The following is a 26,279-nucleotide window of genomic DNA, read 5'->3' as shown; positions in this document are numbered from 1 at the left end:
AAGGAAGAGAGGAGAGAGAAAAGAGGAAGATCTTCCATTAGAGTTCCCCAAAGAAGAAACGCAGATCTCTCGGATTGCTCGTAAACCTCGAGAAGTCTCACACAATCCCCAGTCAGACTATCGTCTATCTGGGGATTCGGATGGATTCTCGGGGTTTTCGAGCGTATCCATCCCAGGAAAGAATCTCGAAAGGGTTGGAGAAAATCTTGGTCTTCCTAGAGAAAGAGCGAAGCTCAGCGAGGGAATGGCTCAGTCTTCTGGGCACTCTTTCCTCGCTGGAGCAGTTCATCTCTCTAGGGAGACTGAAATCTGAGACCCTTGCAGTTCCATCTCAGAAGGAGTTGGAACAGAAGAAAAGGAGATCTTTTGGATACCTTTCCTATAGGAGAGAGTATCAAAAACCACTTACGATGGTGGTTAGGACCACTGACAAGAAACGAAGGAGTGTCCTTGGCCCTTCAGAACCCTCGCCTAGTGTTATTCTCAGACGCTTCGGACACGGGGTGGGGAGCAACACTAGGGACGAAGGAAGTGTCAGGCAGTTGGACAGAAGAACAGAAGGCCTGGCACATAAATGCAAAGGAACTCTTAGCAGTGCACTTAGCACTGCAGGTTTTCGAGAACGAAGTCAGAGGCATGGTGGTCCAAGTCAACTCGGACAACACCACGGCTCTGGCTTATATAAGAAAACAAGGGGGGACACACTCTTTCTCCCTTTACCAACTAGCAAGGGATCTGTTGACATGGACAGAAGAAAGAGGGATTCGACTCCTGACGAGGTTCGTTCAAGGAGGAAAGAATATAAGAGCAGACAGACTGAGCAGGAAAAACCAGGTCCTTCCAACAGAGTGGACCCTTCATTCACAAGTCTGCCAGCAACTATGGTCTCTTTGGGGGAAGCCGCAAGTGGACCTGTTTGCAACATTCCTATCCAGGAGGATGGAGAACTTTTGCTCGCCGGGGGACGATCCCAGAGCCCTATCCATAGATGCCACAAGAAGGTCCTCAACCATGCGGATATATCAATCGAAGTGGGAAGTTTTCCGTAGATGGTGTAAGGCGAAGAAGCTGTCCTCCTCCGATACCTCTGTGACCGAAATTGCTGATTTTCTTTTGTTTTTACGAGAAGAATCTCATCTGGCAGTGTCAACCATTAAAGGTTATAAGAGCATGTTATCAGCGGTGTTCAGGAATAGGGGCCTGAACATAGAGAATAACAAAGATCTGCATGATTTGATTAGATCATTTGAAACTAAAAAATTGAGAACTTCTCTCACCCCTAGTTGGAATCTGGATGTGGTTCTCAAATACCTTATGTCGGAGAGATTTGAACCTCCCGATAAAGCTACTTTCCGGGACTTGACTAGAAAATGCATTTTCTTAATAGCTCTCGCCACTGCGAAAAGAGTGAGTGAGCTGCAAGCGCTTGACTCTAGAGTGGGTTTTAAGAAGGATTCGGCTGTATTGTCCTTTAAACCTTTATTTCTAGCAAAAAATGAAACCCCTCTAGACCTTGGCCTAGGACTTTTGAAGTAAAAGGCCTTTCTCAATTAGTTGGGAATGAATGGAAAGAACTTTATGTCCTGTGAGAACTTTGAAATTTTACCTGCAGAAGAAGAAGCAGTTGCAGGGTTGCAATCAGAGTTTATGGTGTGCAGTTAAAGACCCTAGAAGAGCTATGTCAAAGAATGCCTTAGCATTTTTTGTTAGAAACATCATAACGGAAGCCCACATGAGCTGTGATAAGTGAGGCATATAAGACCTTAAGGGTAAAAGCACACGAAGTACGGGTGCAGTCGCTACTCATTGTCGTTCAACAAGAACATGTCAATGAAGAACATCTTAGCGGCCACGTATTGGAGATGTAACTCAGTGTTCGCCTCACATTACTTGAAAGATTGTGAGAGTGACATATGAGAAATGTTTCTCTCTAGGACCTTATGTATCAGCAGATACAGTGCTGGGGTAAAGGAGAGAAGACTGATCCTTAATATTAATTTTTGTCCTTATATTTTATATATTGTGATTTTAAAATTATTGGTGTTGAGTTTTAGGTTGTTTGAAAGGTGTTTGGGGATAACGCCTTTCAATCATATTTACTAATCCACGGTTAGGATCGGGTGATCGGGATCAGTATTTTACTCCTTTATATGCCAGGAGGCATAGGTATATTGTCATGTAAGTGAATAAGACTCCAGTGACAATTGCCATTAGGTTCTGTTGAGTAAGTGGATAAGACCCCATTGACAGTCCTTTTCAAGAGTTCTCAGCCATAGGGCACACCCTCGCTGAAGCTTTTGAGGCGAAGCAGACTTCTCAGCACAAGCTAAGAAATCTTCCGCCTAAACAGGTAGGAACTAGGGTATTATTAATTAACTTGTATTACCTACAACATATGTTGTTTACCTATTAGGTCAGTAATTAGCTGTTCTCTGGCCTTCGCCCAAAGTGCCAATCAGCTAAGTATATATCTGACAGGGAAGTTGAATGTATAAAATGATATTGTTTATTTATTGTACATAAAGTTTCATACATACTTACCTGGCAGATATATACGATCGTATGGCCCACCCAACCTCCCCTCAGGAGACAGGTGGAAGAGAAAAATCTGACTTAAAACGGTAATAGTTCCTATTCCTGCCACCCAGCGGCGGGATCACCTGGCCTACCTGTAGTGTGTGCCGCGAAATTTGAATTTCTGTCGTGGACGACGGAGTCTATAGCTAAGTATATATCTGCCAGGTAAGTATGTATGAAACTTTATTGTACAATAACAATATCATTTTTCTAGTAATTTTCAATCATTTACCTTCATTTTGCAACAAATTGGAAGTCTCTAGCACAATATTTCGATTTATGGTGAATTAATGAAAAAAAAAAAACATTTTCCTTACGTCCGCGAGGTAACTCTTCTGAAAAAAATCGGAAATTTTTTCGTGCGATTGTCGAAATGGTTGCACCATTTAAAATTAGCCTTAACATAAAGTTTTATATGAAAATGTGCGCAATTTCATGTAGAATACAATGAAAAATGATTGAAGGTTGTAGCTTTTTGAAATATTTGCATATAAATCACGATAAATAGAAAAAAAACACGTTCGGTCAACTTTGACTGTACCAAAATAGTCGTAAAACACAATTGTAAGCTAAAACTCTTACAATCTAGTAATATACAGTCATTTATCTTCATTTTGAAACAAATTTGAAGTGTCTAGCACAATATTTAGATTTATGGTGAATTAAAAAAAAAAAAAAAAAAAAACAAAAAAATTACTTTACCTCCGCATGCCGATTCGCGGCCGCAAATCTCCGAAATGCGTACATCGCATTCTCCTAATATTTGCTTCTTTTCATATTAGGTGTTTTATAGAGTTTCATATATGAAAATGTGTGCAAATTCATGAGGAATACAAACAAAAATATTTGAAGGTTGTAGCTTTTCTCATTTTTGCAATATTTGCATATAAAAAAAATATATATAAAAATTTCGACATTTAGTCAACTTTAACTCGTCCGAAATGGCCGAAAACTGCAATTCTAAGCTAAACCTCTTACAGTATCATAATATTCAGTCATTTCTCTTCATTTTGAAACAAATTTAAAGTCTCTAGAACAATATTTAGATTTATGGTGAATTAAAAAAAAAACTTTTTTACGTCCGCGCGTTACGAATTCATGCATCATTTTGTGATAATATTTTTTCTGTGTTGCTTTGATTGTTTTACAATGTGTTATATATCAAAATGATTGCAATTTAGTGTTCAATACAACAAAAAACAAGGTAACTCGTTAGCTTTAACTGTTTTTCGCACAGCTCCATTTGAATACAATTGTGTGTGAATTTTTTTTTGTCGCTACCATATATCGCATTATTTATATTAATTTCTGATGGTTGCATACTAAACTTCAGGCAATGACAAAAAAAAGGAGCCAAAGATGAACTCTTAATCTTGAAAATTAATCGCGCTGTGATTTTTTGAAAAAATTATTTTTTCCGCTTCCACACTCACTCCAAACCCGCCTCGGCATACGGGAGACGTTTTGGTTTTTAGGGCTTAAGCGTAAGAGGGTTAATTATGCATCTTTTCCATAAATCCTTTAAAAAGTTATACATTCACTGTATCCAAGAATATTTTATGTATTCTCATATTATGGTATTATAAAATATACGGCAAATTTAAGCCAGTATTCCGCGGAGCGGCCAATGTTGTGGTTTGAAATCAGCTGATGAATACGAGACTGAGTTTGTTTCACCATAACGCAATTCTGAGCGAATTCTCTTGCTTCTAATTAGCATAAACGAATATCTAGATACTTGACTTATATGAGACAAGGTTATTTTTCCTTATACAACGTGTTTTTAGGTGGAAATATTTATTGAATATGTCTCGTTGTGAATGTGAACTAATTTTTTTTTTCGTTAACAGATTACGTTGGCGGCATGTTTATTGCATAAAGAATTATGTGATTCCGTTTGCAGTAATCCTATATATCATTGTAATACGAACTTTACGTTTTTTATCTTATATCGGCGTGAAACCAACAGTAAAATGTTGTTCTTTCAAGCACAGTAGTTTTGATTAAAATGATATCCCAATTTTACCTACAGTTGTGTTTGATGGCATAAGTTTACTGCACTTTTATCCTTGTTGCTGATGTAAGATAATAGTCATTAGCAGCTTGAACAGTTTTCTCAGCTTCAGTTATAACTAGGTTTAAATTTAACAATACATTTCCCGATTGATCTTTGATCTATATTGATCTTTGATCTATAGTGAATAAAGTTATTACATTAAGATATCTCAGTTCTATTCTATACATAACGCCATTTATAACAACTACAGTAATAGTGTACTGTAGTACAATGATTGAAATACAAGCCAAATGGATGTTATCCAGTTCGGTTGTACTTAGGGAAAAAAAAAAAAAAAGTTGTTTCTCGTTCGGTTGTTCATGGCTGTACACGTTCACGCAATGAGTATAACGTTAAAACAATATTTTCATCATTCTCTTTTGCTGTATTGAACTTATGTAACTAGAAGATGGACAAAGTTAGGCCATTGTAATTTGATCTCTCATAAAATCGGACTATCGTAAGACTAATGATCGTAAAGTTACCTGTACACTGTATAAACTTTATTATATCTTTACATACTCTAGACACCCAAAGGATTAAAGCTAGGCTTTTTTCACTTTACTGTATTTATAATGCTATATGTAATGTACTGTACAGTACTACCGTACAGTAAATTCTATAGTACTATACTGCATAAATATAATTTTACTTATTGCACCATTGTGGCATTACGGCGCCTTTGACTGGTCTAGAGTTTCGAAAGAAGGTGTGTGGTGGCTGTAGGCTCTAAAATCGCTTAGCGTCGGCAGCCAGGAACAGAACCCCTGCCGCTAACCGAGGGCCGCCTGTACCTGTAAATAAAGTGTATTAGTGTACATGGTACAAGAAATACTGTACGTACATACGTATGTAGTAAAATTGGAACCTTAAATTTCAAGTGAGGCGATCTCCGAAAGTGGCGACAGAGGAGGACGACAAACAGCAGAAAACATGATTACTTAACTTTACAAAACACATTAAAAAATGGCAGAAAACATTAACACTAAACTTTATGAAACACATTAACAAATGGCAGAAAACATTAACACTTAACTTTACAAAAACTTAAAATTAAATCTTTTTCTTTCTTTCTTTTTTTATTTAAAAAAATTTTTTCTTTTACTTTTTATGTATATATATATTTTTTTATTCAAAATTTCAATTTCTTCACCACTTTCAATTTTGTATTTTCGTATCACTTGGATCTTCCTGTTTGCTTACTCCTACTAAAGGCCTCTAAAAAATAACTCCAAGGAAGATTGCTTCTACCAGCTTTTCACAATGTTCCTGAATTGACTCAGGCTAACGTCATCGAACTGCACAAGCATACGACCTGTGTAAGCCTTTTCAGGGTGTCTCTTTTCTACAAATGATTGCACTTTATGAAAAGCAGCTAGAGCATCCTTAATTTCTGCCGTTGTCATAGGGTCGTCCTCCTCCTCTTCACCGCTGCTAGAGAACTCTTCTTGAACGAAGTTATGTTGCATGGCCTTTAGCTCCTTCAGGTCATCCATCGTAAGCTCCTCTTTGTGCTCCACGAGAATATCATTGATGTCGTCCTCGTCGACGACCAGCCCCATGGACTTGCCGAGAGCAACGATCTCGTCAAGATCCAGTTGCAAAACAGTTTCAGGATCGTCAACTGTTTCCGAATCTGCATCAGCTTCGCCCACATTGAATCCCTCGAAGTCTCGGGTGGATACGGCATCAGGCCAGAGTTTCCTCCACAAAGAATTCAAGGTTCGCCTCAAAACCTCCTGCCAAGCTTGATCGATGTGTCTGATGCATATCACGATATCGAAATGCTCCTTCCAAAATTCACGCAAGGTGAGGTTTGTGGTATTGGTGATGTCGAAACACCTCTTGAAAAGATGTTTCGTATAGAGCTTCTTGAAGTTTGATATCACTTGCTGGTCCATGGGCTGGAGGAGAGGGGTGGTGTTGGGTGGAAGATAAAGAACCTTGATGAAAGAATACTCCCGTAGGATATCTTCCTTGAGCCCAGGAGGGTGAGCAGGGGCTTTGTCCAACAACAGCAGACATTTCAGAGGGAGGCGCTTCTCTTCCAAGAATTTCTTCACTGTCGGGCCGAAACACAGATTTACCCACTCTGTGAACAAAAGTCTTGTTACCCAGGCTTTCGCATTATCCTTCCACATCACTTGAAGCTTCTCCTTTAGCACTTTGTGGGCCTTGAAGGCTCGAGGAGGCTCCGAATGAACGACAAATAGGGGCTTGACTTTACAATCCCCACTAGCGTTGGAACATAGTGCGAGCGTAAGCCTGTCTTTCATAGGCTTATGCCTGGGTAGCTTCTTCTCTTCCTCTGTGATGTATGTCCGACGAGGCATTTTTTTTTTTTCCAAAAAAGGCCAATCTCGTCACAGTTGAAGATTTGCTGAGAACTGTAGCCTTCGTTGAGAGTCATCTCGTCGATCGTCTTAATAAAGGCTTCAGCGGCTTTCGTGACTGAGCTGGCAGCCTCCCCATGCCGCACCACCGAATGGATGCCAGTCCCTTTCCGGAATTTTTCAAACCACCCACGAGAAGCCTTGAAATCTGGGGTTAGCATCATTGTCCCTTCTCTTCCGTCATCTTCGGCCTGCGCAATCAAATCGCCGAAAATAGCGCTTGCCTTGTGGGAGATTGCCATCTCGGATATCATATCACCAGTGATTTCTTTGTCTATTATCCATACAAGAAGCAGCCTTTCCATCTCGTCATACACGTGGCTCCTGTTGTTGGGCAAAGTAGTCAAGCCCTTAAAGGATGGTGCCTATTGTCAACGGAGATTTCGGCCATATTCCTTAGCGAGCACACTCAACGGAATGCCAGCCTCATACTTCTTGATTATCTCCATCTTTGTCTCCATAGAAACCATCCTCTTCTTTCCATGAACTTCAGCAACTTTCTTGGGACCCATGACTATACGTACCGTATATTTCGGCGTATAAGTCGACCGGAAGATAAGTCGACCCCCCAATTCTGAGTAAATTTTTATGATTTTAACTAATATCGGGTATATTAGTCGACCTATAAAATGAGAGGCCAACCGTACCCTCAAAATAAGCAGCAGGGTAAAACGTATCATATAAAATAACCTGAATGTTATTACGGTACATATGTTGCTCTACTTACCATAAGAAATACAGGTAATATACTCGGTATATTAACAAATCTGTGTAATATATAAAAGATGAATACCGGCAAATATGATGAGAAATGACGAAACGAAAGATACGTTTACTCGAGTGTATGTAAACAAACAAAGCGCTAACTAACGCTGCATAACAGCCTACGTATATATGATGTACAAACTGTCACTCAAGTTAATGTTTTGATGGGTTGTTAAAACGACGTGCCGGTAGTTTTATTATTATGTTGGAATATTCCTTGACCATTGGTTCTTCTATGGAATAACAGGCTCATTTGAGGGAAAACGAACAATGCAGTTGATTCACCAGATTCAAACTGGGATCCTTATGATGAAACCGTGAATGATAATTTGTCTGATGAATTGTTTAATTCAAGTGACGATGACTCAAGTAATTTTGAAGGATTTTAAATACATATTTACTATTAAATACAATTTTTTTTATTTTATTTAAAGTGATAAAGATTTCATACCATAAAATGTTTTTGAACAATACCCCGGTAAATACAAAACTGTCAGAGTGAACGCATCCTTCTCAATTACTGTACTACAAATAGCTACGCAATGTTTACACTTGCTGTGCGATTGGGGTTTCTTCAAGTTATACTTTGATTTGTTTCATTTTATTTAAGGTAATGGATGTTCTAATGTATTATTATTGTCGTATTACAGTGTGAAATGTTTTTAATACTGGTATTTACATACATAGTTACCTCAACAAGGCTGTCATTGTTATTAGCCAACTGTAAAGCCTGGATTCCTGTACCGATATGCCAAAATTATAAAGATTCACTTTTTGTTACCGGTAGATAAGTCGACCCCCTAATTTTGGGCATGATTTTTTTGGGGCTAAAGGGTCGACTTATACTCCGAAATATACGGTAATTAAGTTATGTACTAATTAAGTCCTCACACAACATGATAAAGTACAAAGCGAAATCACTAACACGAATTTACGTTAACAAACTAAATCGTATATGTGAACGAACGAATTTTGCGTGCATACGATAACGCTGGTGCGACAAAATGGCCGAACGATGCCTTTACGTAAAGCATGATGGGTAGATGCTGACCAATAGGAGAGCAGGATCTTATGGCGGTGACTAGCATCAGGAACCAAGGGGAGAGTGGGAGGATGGTGGCAAGTCTAAAGAGGTGCGCGAGTTTTGAAATTATTCTCGGTGGTCCGGGCGAATCTCGGGACTTTACAGTAACACCCTTTCGTAACCTGAATTATTTTCGTATGCAGCAGCAAAAAATCTTCGTCTTTGCTTTCGTAACTTGAATTTTTCGTAAGTTGGGACTTTCATTTGTTGAGGTTCAACTGTATTACAGCTCAATCTCCCAAAAAAAATATGCATAATGAAATTAAGTAGTTATAAATAGGCCTAAGCTTTACGTAAGCAGATTTTGCTCTCTCTCTCTCTCTCTCCTCTCTCTCTCTCTCTCTCTCTCTCTCATCTCTCTCTCTCTCTCTCTTCTCTCTCTCTCTCTCTCTCTCACTGTTGAAACATTTGAAAAATAATATCACTTAACCTCTCAAAGTAAATATAATTAAGTATTTATAGTTAGGCCTATGCTTGTGATCTCTCTCTCTCTCTCTCTCTCTCTCTCTCTCTCTCTCTCTCTCTCTCTCTCCTCTCCTCTCTCTCTCTCCTCTCTCTCTCTCTCGTCCCCTGTTGAAACATTTGAAAAAAATAATATCACTTAACCTCTCAAAGTAAATACTATAATGAATCAATTATCTCTATCGATAGGCCTATGCTTGAGTGCTCTCTCTCCATCGTCAAAACATTTCATTGTTTACTGTATTGTTCTTCACGATTTCCACAAGTACTGCCCAAATTTTAAATCCCTTTTTCATTGTTTAAGATCCGTTTTTAATTATGTATGAATTTTATATCAGTTTAGTGTCAAACATTACTCAGAAATAAGGTTTCACAGTAGGTGAAACCTTATTTATATATCCTGTTTCTACATTCAAGTATAAATGATTATAGGACATCCACAGAATCTTTATGGTGTAAAGTTAATGGAAATCTAGAAATCAACAAACTATGATTTTCAAGCTCCGCGCCCCCTTTCAAGAGTTGCCAGGGTGTAGCATTATTGAAACATATATGTCCGAAGATTTGAAAAAACTGTATCCTAACTTTGATGGCCGAGTGTACACATGCTCAAATTAGTTGTGGCAGAGTTTCTTAATTTTTCATTCACCTGCCTGGCGCACGATTCATGCCTTAGTAATCTATTTTTCTTTTTGAAGATGGAAGAAATCTTTTGTAATGACTTACAAACACTCACTGCTATCTTTAGAACATTACATTGTTATTGTGTAAAACCATTTTCTATATAGCAAAATTGACGAGAGCTAAACAGGGTGATAAAAAATCACATATCACAACTACATTATTATTGCAGTATTAAGTTGAAGGTAGTTGAATGATTCCTTTTATTAAATTTAACAGAAAACATTGGAAAATCTCCAAATGCTATCAAGGATAAAAAGACAAAAAGAATTATAACCTAAGTGTGAACCATGTGACCTATGTTGTTTTCGTTGTTGTGATGTGCGTGGGAATCGAATGTCAGTGTGTCATTTATTGGTCTAAGAAACATCCCTCGCAGAGCTGGAGGCAATTATTACATTGAATTGGGTGCAAGTTCTGGTTAGAGATATACCAAAGAGAATCATACATAGATGAACCAAATTGTTTAAAGAACAGCAAAGTTTTGAAAATGGGCTCAGAAGTGGAGCTCCTCAAAGCAAGATAAGACAGTAGACAATACAGTGGTGTAAATGTTGCTGAGCAACATTATTTTTGTGAATGATTAATTCTAGCACCTTGTCATGATATTGTTGAAGCGGGAATCGTGGCTAGGTCTATGCCTATGACTGGTGTCTGATGAATACTTTAGATGGAGAGGGAGAGATTAAAAATACACTTGAAATATTTGATTGGGAGATTCGATTAGGCTTACTTTTTTTCTTATCAGTGTCCAGTGATTACCACAGATAGGGAGGGAAACAGATTCAATGATGCATGCATTTTTGTCCTTCAAATCTTAAATAATACATTTTATTGGGAGAAACTTTATTCACATCAGCCTACTCCCTTCATCATTCCTATACGGCACCACTGCTCCCCCACATCTCTGGCTACTCTGACTTCTCACTACGAACTCCATCGCGTGAAAGCATCACTAATGATAACGGTTATTTAAAAATTCCCCTCACCGACAACCAAAGCCTTAAATTTAAATGCATACATTTATAGAACTTTTTCTGCTCAAAATTACTATCTTGCATTCCCCAAAATATTTGCATACATTCGCGTTACACCCTGTGTGATTGTTGCAGTTGTCAAAGAACAACCCCTGATTACAGCAGTAGGTTTTTATTCTAAAAAAAAAATTGAAATAGACTCATGGAAAAAAGTCACCTTTCATATTGCCTATCCATTCAGCTACTTACAATATGCTTATGGCAGTAGTTCTGGCTATACATGTGCTTTTTGACTTGAGATAGCTTGATCTGAGTAAATTATGTTAAGTAATTATGGAAAGGATAAGAAAAAATGAGAACATGATAAAGAATAAAGATTTAAATATTCATTCACATTAAGTATCCGAGAGATTATACTGCTGAAAATAGACCTAGGCTAATCAAGTGTGAAAACCAGAAGTCAAATTTAGGCCCACTAATTTGTCATGCAAAATTCATTTTATTGATTAAAGTACAAAGTTAGTTTTAAGTTACACATTGCATCATTAACCCTTAAACGCCGAAGCAGTATTTTAAAAATTGTCTCCCGTATGCCGACGGCGTTCGCGAGTGAGCGCTGAAGCGGATTTTTTTTTTTTTTTTTTTTTTTTTTTTTTTTTTTTTTTTTATCACAGCACTCTTAGTTTTCAAAATTAAGAGTTCATTTCCGGATCCTTTTTTTGTCATTGCCTGAAGTTTAGTATGCAACCATCAGAAATGAAAAAAAATATTATATATAAATATTGGGATATATGACAGCGCAAAAAAAATTTCATATATAATTGTATACAAATCACGCTGTGAGCAAAACGGTTAAAGCTAACGAGTTAATTTTTTTTCATTGTATTGTACACTAAATTGTGATTATTTTGGTATAACACATTGTAAAACGATCAAGGCAACACAGAAAAAATATTATCACAAAATGATGCATGAATTTGTAACATGCGGACGTAAAAAAAAAAAAGCTGTTTTCAGAAATTCACCATAGTAAATCGAAATATTGTGCTAGAGACTTCCCGTTTGTTGCAAAATGAAGGTAATTGATTGAATATTACTAGACTGTAAGTGTTGTAGCTTACAATTGTGTTCGACCATTCCGGTCGAGTTAAAGTTGACCGAAGGAAGAATTTTTTTCTATTTATCGTTATTTACATGAAAATATTTCAAAACTGATAAAAGCTACAACCATGGGTTGTTTTCCGTTGTATTCTACTTGAAATTGCGCACATTTCCATATAAAAACTATGTAACGGCTAATTTAAAATGGTGCAAACATTACGACAATCGGACAAAAAAAATTTATGATTTTTTCGGAAGAGTTACTGTGCGGATGTAAGGAAAAAGTTTTTTTTTTCATAAATTCACCATAAATCAAAATATTGTGCTAGAAACTTCCAATTTGTTGCAAAATGAAGGTAAATGATCAAATACCGCGCGTATGTAAGGAAAAAGTTTATTTCGTAAATTCATCATAAATCGAAATATTGTGTTAGAGACTTCCAATTTGTTGCAAAACAAAGGTAAATGATTTAATATTACTAGAATGTAATAGTTTTAGCTTACAATTGCGTTTTTTTACCATATCGGTTGAGTCAGAGTTGACGGAAGGTTGAAATTTGGCATTTATTGTTATTTATTTGAAAATATTTCAAAACTGATAAAAGTTACAACCATGGGTTGTTTATTGTTGTATTCTACATGAAATTGTGCACATTTTCATATATAAAACTTTATGTAACGGCTAATTGAAAATGGTGCAAACATTACGACAATCGGATGAAAAAATTTATGATTTTTTTCGGAAGAGTTACCGCGCGGACGTAAGGACTTTTTTTTTTTTGTCCAAAAAATTCACCATAAATCGAAATATTGTACTAGAGACTTCCAATTTGTTGCAAAATAAAGGTAAATGATTGAATATTACTAGCATGTAAGAGTTTTAGCTTACAATTGCATTTTTTTACCATTTTGGTCGAGTCAAAGTTGACCGAAGGTTGATATTTTGGCACTTATCGTTATTTATATAAAAATATTTCAAAACTGATAAAAGTTACAACCATGGGTTGTTTTCCGTTATATTCTACATGAAATTGCGCACATTTCCATATATAAAACTTTATGTAATGGCTAATTTAAAATGGTACAAACATTACGACAATCGGACAAAAAAGGGATTTTGACGTAGGAAAAATCTATTTCTGGGCGATTGGCTCGTGTCGCCAGCGAAATATCCTTTAATCTATTATTTCTAGGGTAAATGTACTAACACATACCAGAGAATAAATAAATAAAGAAAAAAGGTCAGTATAACTGACTCGCTCACCCTCCAAGAGGGTGTCGGTATGAACACTATGGCGAGTGAGACCACTACCACGAGCCAAATGCCAATAGAATTCTCCCACTACAAAATCCCTCCAAGAGGAGAGCCGACCCACAGAGTGGGCAGCAACTACTACTACTACTCCATCCCATGCTGCCGACTGCTGCGCCTCTGGTGGCCATCCTGAAGTTAGCAGACAATCTTGGGCGATGGGATGGGTAGGGCGGGATTTCGCTGGCGACACGAGCCAATCGTCCCAGAAATAGATTTTCCTACGTCAAAAATCCCTTTTCTGGGCTCAGCTCGTGTCGCTGCGCGAAATCGATACCAGAGAATAGCACAAGATTGTAAATAAATTAACAAATAAAAGAAGGTCTCAAATAAAAGGTAAAATAAAATTAAAATAATATAATTGCTAATAAGGATACATATACACAATGATACAAAAATAGAAATATTGCTTAAATTACACTTAATTCTAATAATATTTCTTAACTTAAGGTAATTTACATATATACAGGGGTAATAAGGCATATATGTACAAAAATGGTATCTGTGTAAAGCTATGTATCAGAAATCCAGAGCAATTAGCATAATAAGTTGAACAAAACAAACTCATAATAAAATATATAAAGGAATGTATATAACTTAATATACCCAAAACCCGTAAACCATTACAAATAAGATGTATCCCCTAGCATAAAAATAAGGGGATGACATCCAAGAGATCAAAATCCATAATCAATTGTGAGTGCCCCTAGCAAAAAAATAAGGGACACCCACTACATCATCATCAAAGCAGCTAAGACAACAAGGTGACGTAGATGAACAAGGCAGGAATAGACGAACTGTTGGGTGAGGCAGGTAGAAAGGAGGACTGGTTCTTCTACTAAAATTAGGTGGAGTCAGGGGAAACTATGTTACCCGCTGCTACTGCTGAAAATATCAGAGCTTCCAAGGACTTTAAGTAATGACGTTTGAACACTGTCGGCGATTTCCATCCAGTATACTTTTTCAACTCATCGAAGTTCATATGTTGGAAATAGTTAATTGAGGTGGCTACTGCCCTGACATCATGTGCTTTTGGGAAAGAGTCAGGATTGGCTTGTTTAATGAAGTACAGGATTTGTTGCCTGATGCCTTTTTAATGATAAAAGTACCACCTTTTTCTCTCTTAAAGAGAGGACCCGATGAGGATGAGGAGGTCCTAGACAGAAAGGCTCGTAAGGTTGAAACTGGGCAAAGAGATACATCTTGTGGAAGGGGTAGAACCTTCCATGGTTCCCACCTCATCAAAGGATCTTCATTCTTAGCTATAAAGCTACGTTCCGGAGAAAGTAGCACTTCCCCTGTGGGAAGGAACTGGATATGATCCGGATCTCTGGATAAAGCCGACAGTTCTGAAATCCTAGCTCCTGAGGCCAAGCTTAATAAAAAATAGAGTTTTTCTTAAGAGCATTATAAACGAGCATGTGTCATTCATTGTTTCTGAAGCCAGCTTTAGAACATCGTTTAAGAACCATGATACTGACGTAGGCCTTACAGAAGGTCTAAGTCTAGCACACTGCCTTGGGAATAGACGAGAAGTAGGAATCTGTCAAGTCTATGTTGAAACCAAATTGAAAAATCTTTTTCAAGGCTGACTTGTTTGTCGTAATCGTGCTAGCTGCTAAGCCTTTTTCAAATAAGGATCTGAAAAAGGATATAGCTGAATTGATTGTCATGATCCTAATATCCGATTCTCTCAGGAAGGTTGCTAACTTTTTGACAGCAGCATCATACTGTCTCAGAGTTGAATCCCTTTTATCGGATTCCACAAAGAGGATATTTTGCGGGTCAATATTCGCATCCCTCTTTGCTGCAAACTTCATGAAATCCATAAAGTTAGGGTTTTGAGAATCCCTGAGGAAGCGAACACAGTCTTCGTTTGTACTGACTGGGAGAGCCTGGGATTGGGGATCCGAAGAGGGCGAAGACCCCGTTCCAGAATTAGAGGGTACCAAATGCTTCTTTCGGCCAGTCTGGGGCTACTAGAGCCACTTGACCCTTGAATGTCCTGAGTTTGTTTAACACCTTCATGAGAAGATTCACTGGAGGAAAGACATAAATTTTCTCCCAGTTGTTCCAGTCTAGAGCCAGGGCGTCCGTGGCATAGGCCAGAGGGTCCAGGTTGGGGGCCACATAACATGGGAGTTTGTGGTTCGCTTGAGATGCGAAGAGATCCACCTGTAGACCTGGAACTCTCTGAAGAATCCATTGGAACGAAACTGTTGTCCAGTGACCTTTCCGACTCTAGAGGTACTGATCGGGATAGAGCATCTGCTATGACGTTCCTCACTCCAGCTATATGAGAGGAGAGATGCCAACTGAACTTGTCCGCCAGGGAAGAGATGGCTACCATGACATGATTTAGATGACGTGATTTGGAGCCTCCTCTGTTTATACAATATACTACCACTGCGCTGTCCAGGACTAGCTTTACGTGGGAGCACTTTGGCGGACGTAACCTTTTTAGAGTCAAGAACACTGCCATTGCTTCCAGTACGTTTATATGGAACTGACGGAACTGAGGTGACCACGTTCCTTGAACTTTCTTGAACTGGGAATATCCTCCCCAACCGCTTAATGAAGCGTCTGTGTGGATGGTGATCCCTGGTGGAGGAAACTGAAGGGGCACTGACACCGACAAGTTCTTGACTTTCGCCCACGGCCCGGAGTCGATTCTTTAGAATCAGAGGGACTGAGGATAATTTGTCCCTGGACCTGACATTTGCTCGTGAGCGCCAGAGTTCTGGTTAGGTCTTTCAGTTTGGCTTTCATTAGGATGTTCTCACTGATTGCACAACTGGAGTGAACCCAGGATCCTTTTCCTGATTTGTTCTCCTTGACGCCAGTTTGTGACTCAGAAATTGCTTGACTGACTTCGCTATTTCCTTCCTTTTGGTTGATGGAATCGACAGAGTATGGGAGGATAGATTCCATTGAATGCCTAGCCACTGAAAGTTTGACTCTGGAGTGAGTCTTGACTTGGTCCTGTTTATCTTGAAGCCTAGATATTCCAGGAACTGAATCACTTTCAGTGTTGCTCTGTTGCATTCCTCGACTGTTTTGAAGCCCCAGATTCAACCAATCGTCGAGATACGCTACTACCATAACCCCTTGCGATCTTAGTTGTTGAACTACTACTTCCGCCAGCTTCGTAAACACCCTGGGTGCTACGTTGAGCCCGAAAGGAACTACCTTGAAGGAGAATGTCTGGTCTCCTATCTTGAAGCCCAGATACGGACGGAAGTGTCTTGCAATAGGGATATGATAGTAAGCGTCGGTAATATCGATAGAGGTGGTGACGGCCCCACGGGGAAGTAAGGTCCGCACCTGCGAGATCGTGAGCATCTTGAACTTGTCGCAGCGAATGGCTAAGTTTAAGCGGGACAAGTCTAAGATTACCCTTCTTTTTTGTGAGCCTTTCTTTGGCACGCTGAACAAGCGTCCTTGAAATTTTAACCTTTTGACTCTCGCTATAGCTCCTTTCAGAAGGAGATCCTCCGCATACTCCGTCAAGTTTCCTTGGAAGGAAGTTGGCGAAAGGGTCTGGATGGGGGTGGGTTCTCTAACCGGCAGCTCCAACCCAGGCCTTTTTGACCCACAATGCTCTGAGCCCACTTGCTGAAGTTCCACCGGTGGCGAAAGTGAAACAGCCTCCTCCTACCTGAAGTTCCTCATTGGTTCTGGTAGCCTCCCCGGCCTCCCCTGAAATGTTTTCCCCTATTAACCCTCTTACGCCGGAGCCCTAAAAATCAAAAACCTCTCCCGTATGCCGGGCCTGGTTTGGAGTGAGCGCAGAAGTGGAAAAAATAATTTTTTCAAAAAATTACAGCGCTTCGTACTTTTGAAGATTAAGAGTTCATTTTGGCTCCTTTTTTTTTGTCATTGCCTGAAGTTTAGAATGCAACCATCAGCAAAAATGAAAAATAATATCATTATCATATGTAAATAATGCGATATATGGTAGCGAAAAAAAAAAAAAAAAATTCATACATAATTGTATTCAAATCACGCTGTGCAGAAAACGGTCAAAGCTAACCAGTTACTTTTTTTTGCGTTGTATTGTACACTAAATTGCGATCATTTTGATATATAATACATTGTAAAACAATAAAACGCAACACCGGGAAAAATATTATCACAAAATGATGTACGAATTCGTAACGAGCGGACGTAAAAAAATGTTATTTCAAAAATTCACCGTAATTCTAAATAATGTTCTAGAGACTTCCAATTTGTTTCAAATTAAGACAAATGATTGAATATTACGATACTGTAAGAGTTTTAGATTAGAATTGCAGATTTCGACCATTTCGGACGAGTTAAATTTGACCGAATGTCGAAATTTTAATATATATATATGGACATATTTCGAAGATGGAAAAAGCTACAACCTTCAATTATATTTTTTATTGTATTCTTCATGAACTTGCGCACATTTTGATATATGAAACTCTATAAAAAGGCTATATGAAAAGGAGCAAAATATTAGGATAATGCCATGTACGTATTTCGGAGGACTTGCGGGCCCGCGAATCGGCGCGCGGAGTGAAGGTAAATATATTTTTCAAAAATTCACCATACTCACAATATTGTTTTAGAGACTTCAAATTTGTTTCAAAATGAGAAAAATGGACAGAATATTACTAGGCCGTAAGAGTTTTAGCTTACAATTGCGTTTTTCAACTATTTCGGTAGAGTCAAATTTGACCCGAACGTGGTTTTTTTTTCTATTTAATCGTGATTTATATGCAAATATTTCGAAAAAAGAGAAAAGCTACAACCTTCAATCATTTTTAGTTGTATTCTACATGAAATTACGCACATTTTCATATATAAAACTTTATGTAACCGCTAATTTTAAATGGTGCAAACATTTCGACAATCGCACAAAAAAATTAATTCTCGATTTTTTTCGGAAAGTTACCGCGCGAACGTAATGTTTTTTTTTTTTCATAAATTCACCATAAATCGAAATATTGTGCTAGAGACTTCCAAGTCGTTGCAAAATGAAGGTAAATGATTGAATATTACTAGAATATAAGAGTTTTAGCTTACAATTGCGTTTTCGACCATTTCGGTAGAGTCAAAGTTGACCGAAAGTTGAAATTTTTTGCACTTAACGTTATTTATATGAAAATATTTCAAAACTGATAAAAGCTACAACCATGGGTTGTTTTTTGTTGTATTGTGCAGGAAATTGCGCACATTTCCATATATAAAACTTTATGTAACGGCAAATTTAAAAGGGTGCAAACATTAGGACAATCGCACGAAAAAATTTATCGGAAGAGTTTATCGCACGAACGTAAGGAAAAAGTTTTTTTCATAAATTCACCATAAATCGAATATTGTGCTAGACACGTCCAATTTGTTGCAAAATGAAGGCAAATGATTGAATATTACTATAATGTAAGAGTTTTAGCTTACAATTGCGTTTCTCGACCTTTTCTGTAGAGTCAAAGTTGACCGAAGGTTGAAATTTTTGCACTTATCGTTATTTTATATGAAAAATATTTCAAAACTGATAAAAAGCTACAATCATGAGTATGTTTTAGTTGTATTGTGCATGAAATTGCGCACATTTTCATATATAATACTTCATGTAAAGGATAATTTAAAATGGTGCAATAAATTATGTCAAAGTGACGAAATAATTTCCGAGATGTGTCACTGATACTTTTTAGTGCGATAAGAAAGAAATTCGCGCTTGCGCGCCTGCGTAGCGATTGTAAACAAAACAATGCCTTGATCCGTGAACCTCCAGGCATCCCCCAAGGCGCGTGATACAAAAGGTTTCGGCTGGTAGGCTATAAGTCTTTTTCCGCGAATTTTTAAAAAACTTTTTTGAGCCGACGTATGATCGTCCAATCGGCATACGGGAGACATTTTGACTCGACGTTTAATACGTCCAATCGGCGTAAGAGGGTTAAAGGGACCTCCCGATCCTCTCCCACGAAAGGATCGCTTACCTCTGCCTCCTTACCCGAGCGGTCATACTTCTGTGAAGCTTGACCCTCGAAGACCTGATTGTAGGCTGGAGAGAGGGCGTAAGAGTGGAGGGCTGAGGCTGAGGGAGATAACATAAATAGGCTGCGACTGAGCCTTTGAGGTGGAAGGTTGGGCTGTTTGCACTAAGGGAACAGCCGGAACTTGCTGAGAAAAGCGTGGCTGCTTCTTCTGGTAGGGCTGGAAACGTCTAGGTTTCCTTTGAGCCTTACCCTTACCGGCTTGATCCTGTCGTCTCCTGGCCGTAAGACCCCAACGGTCTTTAAGGCTCTGGTTCAGTCTCGTAGCCTCTGACTGAACCTCCTTCACCATCGCTTCTGGAAGAGGTCTGCTCCCCAGATGCTTGACGTAAGCAACTTATTCGGCTCGTGTCGAATTGTCGCTTCTTGTAGGACATGTTTCCTACAATTCGTCCGGCAGTGCGAACTCAAACATATCCGACTGCACCGTTTGAGTCAAAGATTTGGTAAGAAGCTTGAAGAGTGGCTCCGACCCATAGGTAATGGTAGCCACCTCGGTCATAGCCATGGAATTAATAGACCTGGCTAACCGTGACTGGGCATCGAATTCTGCTGAATAAGGGCTATCCGGAAGCCTAGGTAGCTTCTCACCAAACTGCTCCATAGCACAGTCTGGTTTGAGTTTGCCAGCTGAGAAAGGTGTTAGGTAAATCTTCCCACAATTCACCGGCTGAAGGAAGTAAAGGAGATGTAGGATCTGCCTCCTTCAGTTGAGGCATGGAATCCCCCTTCTGGGCTGCTGGAATAGTAGTTGTCGCGATCTTTGTCAAGAAAGGGAGCGGAGTACCCTCTTCCATCGTAAAGATCGTAAACGGACTTTTAAAAGGTTGGATTTTCGTGTTGGAACAATCCATGTCCTCTAGACACCTGAGCCATTCTCTCTGAGCCTGGTCACGTGAATAGAGGACTGTCTCCTTTGGTACTTTATCATCCCGAGTCATGGCTGCGGCGGTGAGCCTGGCGTAGCCGATGAACGGAGGCTGAAGGTCTTCCGGGTAGAACTCGAAGTCCTCAACCCTCCGAGTTCCACATTCCGGGATAGAGATAAGCCCGTCCTGGAAGGGGGCGTATGACGCTACCCTCCAAGGGTTGTTCATTGAGAACGGAGGTAGAGAGTCATACGGGGGTAGCTGGGTTCCACCTATGTTGAAAGGTGGAGGAGAGGCTAGAGGAGCTTGGCTCAGTCCGGCTATAATGGTGTCCTGAGAGGTAATCCTATCAGACAACCGAGAGAACATTTGTTCATGCTATTTTTCAGAGACCCAACCAGATCGCCCACTTGTTTGTAACAGACCAGCGTTGGAGTCCAAAGCCGGAGCTGCTGCGGAGGTGGAAGGGTGGCTCTGAATCGGAACCAAGGGTAGCGAACTGACGACTCCGCTGGAGTGTGAGATCTCTCCCGGCCCTTGGAGGATCTACTCCTCGAGGCTAGATTCCGGACCCAGAAGCTTTAGATCTCTCTGCTCCGGGGTTTTTAGCCGGAGACTTAGAGAAGAAGATGACGCCGAAGCCGTCTTCTTAGACGACGACGACGACTTCGTCAAGGTTTTCACTGTTTGACCCTTGACCTTGGGTCTAACTGAAGCGTCAGGAGAAGTATACAGTTCATTACCTGTAAAGCCTTGGAAGGATGGAGAGGTTGCAGGGGTGGGGTAGAAGAACCAGTTGCACCCAAGGGCATCCCTTGGGTGTCCAACGTACTTACCTCGACCAACAGGTCTTCGTCTACACCTACCATAGGTTCTACATGATATCAAGCGTCGCGACTTCCGAGGAGATGTCCTGGCCTTGGTCCGTCAACGAGGCAGCCAGCTGTTGCTGGATGAAAGCGATAGTCGGGGCCGCCTCTGCTGGTCGAACGTAGCCTGTAGCCTTGCCTCCGGGGAAGATTAGTACCGCCAACCTCTCTCAAGGGATGTAGGGCATACCCTTGGCGGCGTTTTTACCCAAAACCGCCGACCCAGGCCCGCAGGGTTGCCAGTGCGGTATCCCTCACAGCCCTCCGGAGCCTGGAGAGGGTATTGATTAGATTTTAAGAATAACTTAAAACTAAAACCAATTTAAAGCTTAACTTAAAGTTTATAGGGGCTATAAGACCCCCTGAAATTTATCTTAAGTTAGGGTGATTAATGTAAAGACTTAAGCACTATCACAATTGAGGACCAGTTACCGGAGTTGGAATACTTACCCCGTCTAAGAGCTGGCTCACCAGATCGTAACAGATGGTACACGTCTCGTGGTACCAGACCTGGATGTCCCCGTGCGGAGTCGCGCATGGAGTATGGGACCGGCAAACTTCGTGTCCACATGGTCCTGAAGTGTGGCGGCGCATCCCGGATGCTCACAGTTGGTGGTCTGTAAGTGAAAAGACACATGAGTATCTTAAAGACTATCACTTACAGCTAAGGACAAAAGAACTCCGTTGCATGCCGGAGCTCGGAAAAAATTTGGGCATAACCCCTCCCTTATCGCCTGAATAGGCTATAACCCCGGAGAAATCCGGTGAGACAGGTAAGGGAAGGGGGGGGGGGTGGTTTAAGGTACTTAAGATAAACTTACAAGTTTAACATAAAAGATCTTGAAAACTAAACCTAAAAAAAAACTCGACGTACCGGACTAAGTCCCGTGCGTGGCGGAGTGTGTAACTCAGCGACGGAGGTGGGTTAGAAGGGACCAACTGTATGCTCCGGTTCCACCCTGCTGGGTGGACTAGCATCTTTCCGCTGAATGCCAGGTCTCCGGTGTAAAGGAGCCCTAGTAAGGTGGGAAAGAGCGAGAGGACATACAGACTCGGGCTAGTAACGGAGCGACGGGGTAGCAACGGAGGGGGGAAAGGCCATCCCCCCTCACCTTACCATCCGGCCGGACCGAGAAGCCGGAGAGGTCGAGTCCAGTCTGGGTCCGTCCCGTCCCTCTACTCCCTCCGCCTGGGGGGAGAAAGGGAGGCAGGCTCGGGTATGCGGAGCGAGCATGGGCAGACCGACCACCCCCCCCCCCCCCCCCCCCCCCCCCCCCCCCCCGACTATAGAAGAGCGGGAGGGGGGGAAGGTGACTGGACAGGCGTCTGGCTGCCTCGTGATCACGTAGTGACCACGGAGCGGTAAGAACCAACAAAAGACAACTAAGCCTAGAAACATAACCAACTGATCAGAGAGATGCTATCGGGAAGCAACCGAACTGAAGAGCGGTAGCATATAGGCCCTATGGGCCATAACCTAGACTAAGCAAGCCAGACGCCTAACTAACCAAAACAATTATGATATAAATAAATCAAATGAATAAAAATGAAAGAAAGAAAACAACATAGTAGGAGAAAAAATCCAGGAGTGTACGACTAACTCGAAGGCAAGTCTATCACTCAAAGCTAGCCGAGGCCGATACTAAGAGCCGTGGCTAGGGTCTGGATGGAAGGAGCCTACATAAGGTAAAAGACATGCATGCATGACAAAACCGTGTAGACCGTACCCTAAACAAAGCGAATAATAGAAATAGAGCGTACTTAAGTAAGGGGATGTTCTGGGTATGGGTGACCAAGAACGAACCCACCACGAGGCAAGAAACCATTGCTGCCATGCTTCCGGGACCATAGAGTTCGTATTTATACCTAAAAAACGGCAATACGGGCTCAGGGCCGGAAAAAACCAAATAGCAGTAAACACTGAGTACTTAACTTAGCTGCTGCGATGGCTGCACGCTCCATTGTAAATAAATCCAACGAAAAGGGCACAAAAAAACACCGAGTGAAAAAGGGGCACGTGTGAATCGTGTGCGCTAACTGAAAAGGATGGCCACCAGAGGCGCAGCAGTCGGCAGCATGGGATGGAGTAGTAGTAGTAGTTGCTGCCCACTCTGTGGGTCGGCTCTCCTCTTGGAGGGATTTTGTAGTGGGAGAATTCTATTGGCATTCGGCTCGTGGTAGTGGTCTCACTCGCCATAGTGTTCATACCGACACCCTCTTGGAGGGTGAGCGAGTCAGTTATACTGACCTTTTTTCTTTATTTATTTATTCTCTGGTATGTGTTAGTACATTTACCCTAGAAATAATAGATTAAAGGATATTTCGCGCAGCGACACGAGCTGAGCCCAGAAAAAATTTATGATTTTTTCGGAAGAGTTACTGTACGGATGTAAGGAAAAAGTTTTTTTTTCCATAAATTCACCATAAATCAAAATATTGTGCTAGAAACTTCCAATTTGTTGCAAAATGAAGGTAAATGATTAAATATTACTAGAATATAAGAGTTTTAGCTTACAATTGGGTTTTTCAACCATTTCGGTAGAGTCAGAGTTGACCGAAGGTTGATATTTGGCACTGATTGTTATTTATATGAAAATATTTCAAAACTGATAAAAGCTACAACCATGAGTTGTTTTTTGTTGTATTCTACATAAAATTGCGCTCATTTTCATATATAAAACTTTATGTAATGGTTAATATAAAATGGTGCAAAAATTGTTAAGTGATAAAATAATTTCTGAGATGTGTTGCTGATACTTTTTAGTGCGAGAAGAAAGAAATTCATGCTTGCGCGCCTGGGTAACGATTGTAAACAAAACAACAGCTTGATCTGTGAGCTCCCAGCATCCCCCAAGGTGCATGATTCAAGTTTTCGCCTAGTAGGCCTATAACTATTTTTCTGCGAATTTTTAAAAAAACTTTTTCTTCGACGTACCATACGTCCAATCGGCGCCCGACAGACAATTTTCGTCGACGTACCATACGTCCAATCGGCACCTGACAGACAATTTTCGCCGACTTTTAATATGTCCAATCGACACCTGACAGACAATTTTCGTACTTTTAATACGTTCAATCAGCGTTAAAGGGTTAAAGAATATTGATGGCTTAATATGTTATTTATTGGCTGTAGGAGATGAATTGATGAAACCCCAGTACATACAATATGTTGGTTCAAGACTCAAGTGCAGCAAAGCAACTTCAAAATGCTTTTGCTACACAAAGCTTGAGTTGAGAATATGTAAAGTTAGAATTCGTGGACTCATGGGTATATATTTTCCTTACTTTGCAAAATAATGATCTTTGATACTTTGAATAAATCTACTGTTCTAATTTAATTTATTTCAAGTATAACATCTTTGAAGGAAGTACAGTGTCCTCCCCATATTCATGGGGGATGTGTACCAGACACGCCCATGAATAGCTAGATTCTGCAAGTACTTGAAACCCTATAAAAAGACTTAAAACTATGTACCTATTTTGTTAGTTAAAACTCAAGAAACCCCCCACTAAAAATGTTTATACCTGTTTCTTTTAATAGATTTATCACAAAAAGTACATTTTATGATGAAATTGATAAAAAAATAAAATTGTGGATATTTCTCATAGACAAATACCGGGAATAGGTGAATTTTCCACGAATAATGAGTATCTACGTTCCATAGAGAAATGCACGAATACAGGAGTCCAGAAATCTGGAAAGTGTATTATTTATTGATAGGCTAATAATCTGGCACTTGCATATGGCAATGTTTCCATAAAGAACAGTGAATTAAGAAAATATGCCAATAGGTAGTGGGCCAACTGTACACCTTCAGTTGAATTCAAATAGTATTCTGAGAGTCAAAGTTTTAGCAGCATGAAGTCATCTGCTTGATAGAGTAGTTCTCTCTTGTTTGATTTATTTTCACTAAAGGGTTTTTTGAAGACCTTGAGAGTTTGGTTTATTCTCACTAAAGGGTTTTTTTTGAAGACCTTTCTTCTATGTTGACTAAACTATGCTTTTCTGACCCCAGTCAGTTGCTTATCTGGGATGACGATCAGCTCTCTCCTGGGGGTTTTCCAACAGAGAAATGGGTAGCCAGTTTTCTATCACTTTTGAGATCTGTAAAGGGGGTGGCCTGTCGTCCTCAAGAACCTTTAACTCTGTCCTCAAATGTCTCAGAGGCAGATTGGATCCCTATGTTGAGGAACATTTGATGTCAGGGAGTTGGAAGGTAAACTCCCTATAGCTCTTGCCAGCCAAGAATGGTCTTATGCAAGTCTTGATTCTTACATACTAAGAGACAGTTCAAGAGAGTTGTTTAGGCTATAAAGAAACTTCCATATCTTTTGGAAAGAGTCCAGAAATGTCACATCATTACCTCATTTTGTCCCGGGAAAAACCTTTGTTTAAAGACTAACTCAGCAGAAAATGGCAATGTCTCCAGTCAGATAGCCCTCTCTTCCTCAGGCTTACTGAAGTTGTAAAACTTTTGGGAAGACCCAAACACCCTTCTGTCCATGACTGCCCAAAACTACTCTACCTAACCAATTTACTGCCCTCCATGCCACGATCCCCAAGCATGAACAGTAGATTCAAGAATGGTCAGTCCTAGACCCTTATGATTTTCATGTGTTTGCAATTTGAGAAAATACTACTCATGTTGTGACCTATACAGATCACAAAGATTATTTTCATTGCTCTTTCATGCTCCCTAAGGGTTGGTTCCCCTAACTTACTTTCTTGGTGGTAGATGTTCCTCATATTTCATTCAAAAAAGATCTTTTCGGGCAGTTTTATTTGAGAAGACTCCAAACCTCCACATGCTTCATCTTCTCACATGACATTGTCAATTGTCTGTCATGAGCTAAGGGCATTTCCAGAATTGCCAACGAAGCAATCATTAAATCTAGATAGCCCTCCACTGTCAGACTTGTGTATCAGTAATAGCAGATAGTATTTTATTTTATTTATTTATTTTTTTTTTTATCTTGGTGCTTGTCCAGATCTCATAGTTTGAATTTGGTGTTTACAGACCACTGGAGGGTAAGCATATCACCTTTGTGAAAAAGTATGTAGTGTCAAACCTATTACATACTCTACTTTATATGAAAACAAAGGCTCTGC

At 39.9% G+C, this 26,279-nt stretch overlaps 1 pseudogene; it reads left to right on the top strand.

Moving 5' to 3' along the window:
- LOC135217215 (serine/arginine repetitive matrix protein 2-like) overlaps positions 1-26,279 on the top strand; it is a 199,472-nt pseudogene that overhangs the window by 25,423 nt on the left and 147,770 nt on the right.

Source organism: Macrobrachium nipponense, chromosome 7, assembly GCF_015104395.2.
Source record: "Macrobrachium nipponense isolate FS-2020 chromosome 7, ASM1510439v2, whole genome shotgun sequence".
Classification (NCBI taxonomy): domain Eukaryota; kingdom Metazoa; phylum Arthropoda; class Malacostraca; order Decapoda; family Palaemonidae; genus Macrobrachium; species Macrobrachium nipponense.
Note: the sequence above shows the minus strand (reverse complement) of the source record. Positions and strands in the feature narration are given on the sequence as shown.